This window comes from Grammomys surdaster, unplaced genomic scaffold (genome assembly GCF_004785775.1).
Source record: "Grammomys surdaster isolate TR1022 unplaced genomic scaffold, NIH_TR_1.0 118534, whole genome shotgun sequence".
NCBI lineage: Eukaryota > Metazoa > Chordata > Mammalia > Rodentia > Muridae > Grammomys > Grammomys surdaster.
This window is the reverse complement of record NW_021614891.1, coordinates 1-7,961: the sequence shown is the minus strand read 5'-3', so window position 1 is coordinate 7,961 and position 7,961 is coordinate 1. Positions and strand designations below refer to the sequence as shown.

Genomic DNA, 7,961 nt, shown 5'->3' with positions numbered 1-7,961 from the left:
AATGAAATCACAGATATGAGCCATCACATCAGAAATATGCAGAACTCGAGATCAAATCCAGGCCTCTGAGGAAATCAAACAAGTACTTTACCAATTTATCTCTTTTCTCATTTAATAGATGATGTATGTAGACATCCACACAATAAACAACATGGATGTTTTCTAGGTTCAGAAAAAAATGGGAAAATATTAAGTAATTTGTTAGCCCTGGGCCCATCCTTCAAAGGATTGCTGAGTTAGAAGATTTTCCTCAGAGAACACATTCTTAGCCTGGGATCATTACAAAAATGGAGGCTGAAATATCTTAAGACTATAAGAGGACTATTCTCTGAGCACTGCTCAAAAGTTGCACAGATGAGCTCACAGTGCTGTGACAGTATCTAAAGACCAGTAAAAGCCCAATACACACTAAAGCCAGCATGGGGATGGAAAATGAGAGATCCCACCCTTAGGTTATGAGCTATTGGAACCTAGGAGCTCCTGGAAAAGAGAGAGTCGGTTTTCATTAAAGGTTTGGCTGATTATGTAAAGATAGCACAAACTGCACTGAATACAAAAAAGGAAAGAACAGATAATTAGATGTGACCGAAGGACAATGGAAGAGAAAATAGTTTGAGAAAGAGTTAAATCAAAGCCATGGCTTAACATTTTAAACAACTGATTTCTAAAAATGAGGAAGAAACAGAGATAGTATTCTAGTAAAGATTGATACCAGATATAAGCTTAAATTTAAATGAGATTTGGAGTAATTATCAGGACCTGTAGCTCAGCACTCACCCATCAGGAGACCCCAGGGTCTCTCTTACTTCTATGTAGGGAATATCCAAAAACCAACAATCAAGTCTGAACCAGGCTCTGTGATCCCCTCCGGAAAAGCCATGACCATCTGGTGTCAGGGGAACCTGGATGCCGAAATATATTTTCAGAAAAAGGAGGGAAGCCAAGAAACCTGGAGCACACAGATCCTATAGGAGCCTGGGAACAAGGGCAAGTTCTTCATCCCTTCTATGAGGAGCGATCATGAAGGACAATATCCCTGTTATTGTTACAGCTCAACTGATTGGTCAGAGCCTAGTGACACCCTGGAGTTGGTGGTGACAGGTAAGGAGACAGTCAGATTCTCAACCCCAGGCTCTGCTCTCAGGAGTATTCCCCTCCTACAGAGTGTTCCATGAGAACATTGTGACAGTGAAAGAACATGTAACAGATTGCCTCCTTTTCTCCTTGGAATCTATGGCTATTTTAAACCCATGCTGTTTGTACTGCCCAGTCCTGTGGTGACAGTGGGAGGGAACATGACACTCCACTGTGCCTCACAGATGCACTATGATAAATTCATGCTCACCAGGAAGATCAAAAATTCACCAGCTAACTGGACATACAGCATACACATTCTAGTGCACTGTATAAAGCCCTGTTTGTTATGGGACCCTTGATCCCAAACCATACAGGGACATTAAGATGTTATGGTCACATGAGCATACGCCACAGGTGTGGTCAGTTACCAGTGTGCTCCAACAAATTTTCATCTAAGGTAAGTCACTTCTTGTTATTCACCTATCATATTCTGAGACCTTAAGCACTTTGCCATGGCTTGCCCCTCTGCGGAGTTGAGAAGAACTAAATGAACAGCCTGGGTTCACAAATCACAACCCTGCTTGAGCAGAAGCTATGACATGTGCTGGGCAGGATGGGAGGGTATAGGATTTTGGTAACAGCTAAGTCATCAGTCACTATCACCTTCCCTCTAGGACTGTCCAAGAAACTCTCTCTGCTGACTCACCAAGGCCATATCCTGGACCCTGGAATGAGTCTCACACTGCAGTGTTGGTCTGACATCAACTATGACAGATTTGCTCTGTACAAGGTGGGGGAATCTAACATCATGCAGCACCCTAGCCAGTGGACCGACACTGGTCTCTCCACGGCCAGCTTCACACTGGGCAATGTGAGACGCCCGACTGGAGGCCAATACAGAAGCTATGGTGTGCATGACCTCTCCTCTGAGTGGTCGGCCTCCAGTGATGCCCTGGACATCCTGATCACAGGTGAGGATCTACAGAGATTCGATCAGGTACCTAGCCTCTGCTCAGGCTCTCATGGGGGAGCTGAGGAGCTGAGGGCTGGGATGAGAGACGGGAATCTTAGGCAGGAACAGATGCAGGAAGAGGAGAGCAGGAGCTGAGCACAGTCAGGGGAAAAGAGAGAGAGACACAGGTTCTCAAGATGAAAATCACGTGTGATTTGAGCTAAAAATAAGGAAGCCAGCCTCTAATCATTCCTTTTCCCATTCGGACAGCTCCCTGACACTACTTCCCTCTCAATGAAGCCTAACTCCATAGTACACTGAGGAGAGAATATGATCCTGCTGTGTTGGTCAATGTACAGTGTGGACACTTTCATTCTGTCCAAGGAAGGATCAGTCCAGCCAACCCTGCAACTAACATCAAAGTCCCAAGACTGGCAGTTCCAGTCAGAATTCTCTGTGAGCGCAGTGAGTTCTACCCTCTCCGGCACCTACAGGTGCTATGGTTCTTAAGACTCATCTCTCTACCTGTTGTCATATGCCAGTGTCCCTGTGGAGCACACAGTCTCAGCTGAGGTGATCCTGACACATCAGCATGAGGAATAGTCCACACTCTAGCAGAGCTCTTGATTTGGGTTGGATTAAGAAGACAAATGAAAGACTTAGTCAGAAGATGTACTCTTCAGCACAGTATAGTATGCCAGCAGTGATCCTTCATGGAATGTTCACTCAATCCTAAGGGAGATTCCATGGCAGATGTAGGACAGACAGCAGGAAGAACATCTTCTTCTTCTTCTGTTTCCTCAGACCTACTGAAGCCTCCAGCTGGCCACCCAAAGGGCCCATCCCAGCAGCATGTAAGTATCAGGCACCTCTGTATACAGAACATGCTGCAAACACAGGAGCCTTTCAAACAGCTCTTGGTAATCAAAAATCTCATTTCTCAGTCATTTCAGCTTTTAAGTATGAGAGACCAACAAATATCCCCAAAGAGAAACCAGCATTGTCCATTTACAACAATTATTAGCTGCAATAGAATTTGAAATGCTGCAGAGTGTCATTCAGATGAGTATTCACCCTCATGATGGTGGGGGATACCGTGAATCATTCTAGGCATGCTCACTACACTCCCTCCTAATGGATCCCAGAGATTTCATGTACTTTGAAAGAGATTCTTGGGGAGGACACAGAAAGATAAAGGATCCTAAACAGAAACTGGTCCCCAGTGCCAACCTCTTCTTCCCAACCTCAAATAAACAGGATACACATGATCCCTGTCAGATCCTTGCTCTCAGTGCAATCATGGTTCATGGTGACTCCAGAAGAAGACACAGCCTTGGTATAATAATTACAAACCCTGCTATACTATCTTTCTGTTCAAACCATATCCAAATCCATAACTTAACCCTATCACACTGAATTCACCATAAGAACTACACCAAAAAAAGCTTTACATCAAGCAAAATAAAGTCCACCAATTGCAATCAAAATCTATTTCTTTGTGAAGTCCACAACTTTTCCCTACAGAGAGAAACAGAGGAAATGTGACTGTATGTGTTCAACCTTACTAGAGAGGTGATAGCTAAGAGTGTCTACTCCAAGGCCTGAGTGCACCTATCTCAACAAGAGAAAGTGGGGGTGTGACCTCCTAGGATGGAAGTGATGTTACTCAAGTATAACATGTCCTGTTGTAGTAATAACTATTATTTGTTCTTTTTTAGTATGAGGTGTTTAATTTTATTTTTTATTTTTTCATTTATTCTTTATTGGATATTTTATTTATTTACATTTTAGATGTCATCCCCTTTCCCAATCCCTCCCACAGAAACCTCTCATCCTATTCCCCTCCTCCTTGTTGCTTTTTTTCCCTTTATTAGTATTTTAAGGGTACATACAAAGTATTGGGTTTTATTACATCATCCTTATACATGTGTCATTAGAGTTCTGATTTATTTCCCTCTGAACCCTTCACTTTATTCCTCCAACCAGTTTCCTCATCTGATTTCCAGTCACAAGAATTGCATCACCCTCCCTCCTCATCCCTTTTTTTTAGTAACTTTTTTTAAAAATGTTAATCAAAGACGTTATAAGTTTAGTAAAACCCAATAACAAAATGCCTATACAACAGAAGTGTAACCCAATACCCAACCAAGATATACCAACTATCTTTGACTGGCAGAGACACATAAACATCTACCTCAATGTTCCCACACACACACTCTCTCTCATCTCCTAGCTCCTCCTCTCCTTCTCCACCTCCTCTCTTTACTCCTTACTCTTCCTCTCCTTACCCCTTCCACTGTAGCTCCTCCTAAATATCACTCTTCCTGTTAAAATAAAACTTTCTCTCAAAATACAATTAAAGCATAACTATACCAATTTGTATCAGTAAGGTACAAGATAGACCTAATATCCAGTCCCACATTTTGTTGACTAACCAGAACCTCTGTCATCTCTCCTAACTAAACGTTCTGAACCTGGCTTTTTTCTTGGCTTTAGAATGAATATCAGCTGAAAACCATCCTCTCAAATCTTTTCTCTCAAAGTAAATAGCTGGGATTGGCTATGAGACTGTAAGTCTTCAACCCCATCAGAAATCCAGAATGCCTGAATTAACTGAAATTATGGGAAGCACAAAGCATAGCTTCTAAAACTTAGCCAATTTATAGAGACTGCTGAACACCTGGACAATCACTAGACTACAAAATGTTGGAGCATCCGATCTTCAGCCTTCTGGCCCAGGATCATCTGACAGACCTAGTGATACAGAATTATTAAAGGCTGATTACTCTGTCTTGGCAGATATAATCAGTCAACTATTCTGCAAGTGTGTCCTTTTCAGGAAGGTAATTTGTCTGTAAATGAAAAGAGGCAATTCTTGCCTAGGGGCTGTCTCACCACAACTGGAGTAACTTCAGAGATGCTCAATTTCTTCTTAGAATCCAAGATAGGAAGCTGTCCAGAGCAGACAGGTCTCTAATCAAAATGAACATAAATACAGAAATGTTTGTATTGTCAATTCTGTGGACTTCTGACGTTTTGAAAACCAACAATCCATGTAAGGCAATCTGGACTGTTGTCTGTTAACTCCTCTCAGCTATTTCTAAATAAAATATAGAAAACACTCTAACAATAAACTCAGAGCCATGAATTTGCTATAGGCCCTTAACTCACAGGCTAACCATCTCAAATCAGTTAAAAAAGTTAAAGAAGGACTGGGTCTAAGCCTTGTATTCCTAAATGTGTTATATAGGCACAATGCCTATCAGAGTAACAATATTAATCTCACTTCTATATCAATAAGAAACCCGTACAAATGAAAACATTACATTTGAAATCAAAGTAAATTTTGTACCATTTAAGAAATCATAACTTCAGCTTAATAACAATTATACAGATTTCTAGCAATAGTTTATGGCTATGCAATAAATCCTTGCTATTCCTCCCTTTTAAAACAAAACCACTACTTTTCCCTAGAAAGACAGACCAATATTGACCACCTCAGTCCCAAAGCCAGAGTATAGGGGTGCCAACACTTCACTAACTTCTTCAAGCTGGTTACAGGGGTTGAGGTGTTAGAGGAGGGGTGGGGGGAAAAGTAACTTAATAAGCCTCTAATGTCTGTGTCTTCCCTGCATCCAGCTGAAATTCCAGGACATCAGAGGTTCCAGCAGGTCTGTTCAGCTTGCTTGATGAGTAGATACACCAAGGCTGTTTCTGCAATATACAATTCTAAGATAATGCCTGGGTTAGCATTCCTGGGAGGCCTGCTTCCACTGGGTTTTGAAGATTGAGTGCAGACCTATCGCCCGGGATCTGCTCAGTGCTCAGGCCCAGACCTGAGGACAATAACTATTATTTGTAAAGGAGAGATAAGTAAATCTTATGATGTATCAGTCTTGGATCTATGCATAATAAGCACTAGCCCTGTTATTTGGGTTACTAAGAGGTTGAAAACCCACCTGCTTACCATCGACTTATATTTTCTGAGTAACACTTGCATTTACACAGAGATGAGGATGAGAGTGTGGGGCACACAAAGGGGTAAACGGGGAGAGAGAGAGAGAGAGAGAGACAGAGACAGAGAGAGACAGAGACACAGAGAGAGAGAGTAAGAGGGAGAGTAAGAGGGAGAGGGAGGGAGAGGGAGAGGGAGAGGGAGAGAGAATGGATGACAGAAGAGGGAGAGAGAGAGAGAATAGTCAAATCAAGAGAGAAATGGAAGGATCTGAAAGTGACAAGGGAAAAAAATACCAAAAAACAATGAGAATCTGAGTGATGTAGGGACTACTGTCTGAAATGAACTGTGCTACTCTGAATTTGCTGGTTTCACTGGTATGTCACTGGTCTTCTATTAGCGCAATGGTCCTAAAGTATTGAGTAAGAATAAGAAAGCAAACTGAGCTACGCCGCAGGAAAGATTCGTCCCAGAAGTCCTTGAGCTTATGTGGTAAGAACAGTGGGCATCTACAATAAACGAAGAAGTGTGACTCAGAGGAAACAATAAGGTCTCCTCAGTAAACATTTATCCTACTCCTCTTACTCTATCCTCAGGACCAGCTGAGACCTTCTGTCCATCCTAGAAGATGCCCAAACCCAAGTCAGTCCAATAAAGATAATTGTAAGTCACAGCATAGGAAACAGTAGAACCGAGTTCTGTCCAGACAAAACTGGGCCCTTGGTGGACACTTAGTTTTCTTGCAGGAATTTGGAACATCCCTAATTTCTGGAACTTCTTTGTCTAAATCCACAGCCCCAGAGAACCGGGATCACACAATGGAGAATCTCATCAGGATGGGGATTGCTGTCGTGGTCCTCATAGCCCTTGTGATTCTGGTCTTTGAGGCCAGAGGCAGCCAGAGACAGATCCACTGTACAACTGGGAGATAATCTGAAGAGAAAAAGTAGATTTTTCAAGGTGCCACAGTCTGGAAAATGAATCTGATGATGCAAACTTTCTGTCAGAAAATCCAGTACTCATGTTGACAAACTGTCATGAAGGAATGTGCTAACAGAAAATGTATTTGGGGTTCAGAAAAAGGTGGGAGTTTCATGATGAGATTCTTCTTCAGTAAATCAATTACTGTCTCTCCACATGCTGGGACATTTGCTTCCTGAACCAACACTATTCTCAAACTATAAAGTGATGGAATATGCTGTCCCATGAGGCTGGAATTTCTTTCACATGTTTGATTGTGATTTCTGTAAGGGATATATTCATTTCAGTTTTAAAGCCTTTACCAACTTTGTAGTATTGTATGTAAGGTCATTTTATAGTGTGTGTGTGTGTGTGTGTGTGTGTGTGTGTGTGTGTGTGTGTGTGTGTGTTTCTGTGCCTTTGTTATTTGTGTTAGTTTACTTCTATTGGTTATACTTTAAGGCAAGTTGTTGGCCAGGGTCGTGGGAAAGGAAAGGCATAGTTAGTATCCCTGGTCCCTGTAGGCTTCCTAAAGTGCATGCAGAGCAGATGGGTGGGAAATGGAGTATGTAGTGAAGATTCCTACTCTTGGGTAAGAATTCAGGGGATTAGCAAACAGAGCTTTAATAGGGAGAGGCTTAACTGTTGTCCCTTCAGACAGAGGATTCCAGTGAAACAGGCCAACTTCTGGGTGATACTTATTTTATAAAAGAAGATACCAGTAAAATGACTCCTAGATCAAGGTCTTCTTCAGCAATTATCACAGAAGCTTCCTCCTGTGTAATATGAGAAATTATACAGACTCACAATTGAATGATGTGCAGAGAAAGATCTGACTACACTGAATCCGAATGGAATGGCTGTCCTTTCTAGGCTCAGGGAACTTAGAGGAACAGGAGTTGGAGAGACTGTGGGAGCCAGAGGAGAAGGATGACACCAAGGAAACTAAGTTTCCAGGCATAAGTGTCTGATGCAAATATGGACTCACAGAGACTGTGGCAGCATGTACAGGGCCAG

At 42.1% G+C, this 7,961-nt stretch overlaps 1 pseudogene; it reads left to right on the top strand.

Annotated features, from left to right (window-relative positions):
* The first annotated feature begins 816 nt into the window (after positions 1-816).
* Positions 817-6,899, top strand: LOC114635844 (annotated as a pseudogene).
* The last annotated feature ends 1,062 nt before the right edge of the window (positions 6,900-7,961 follow it).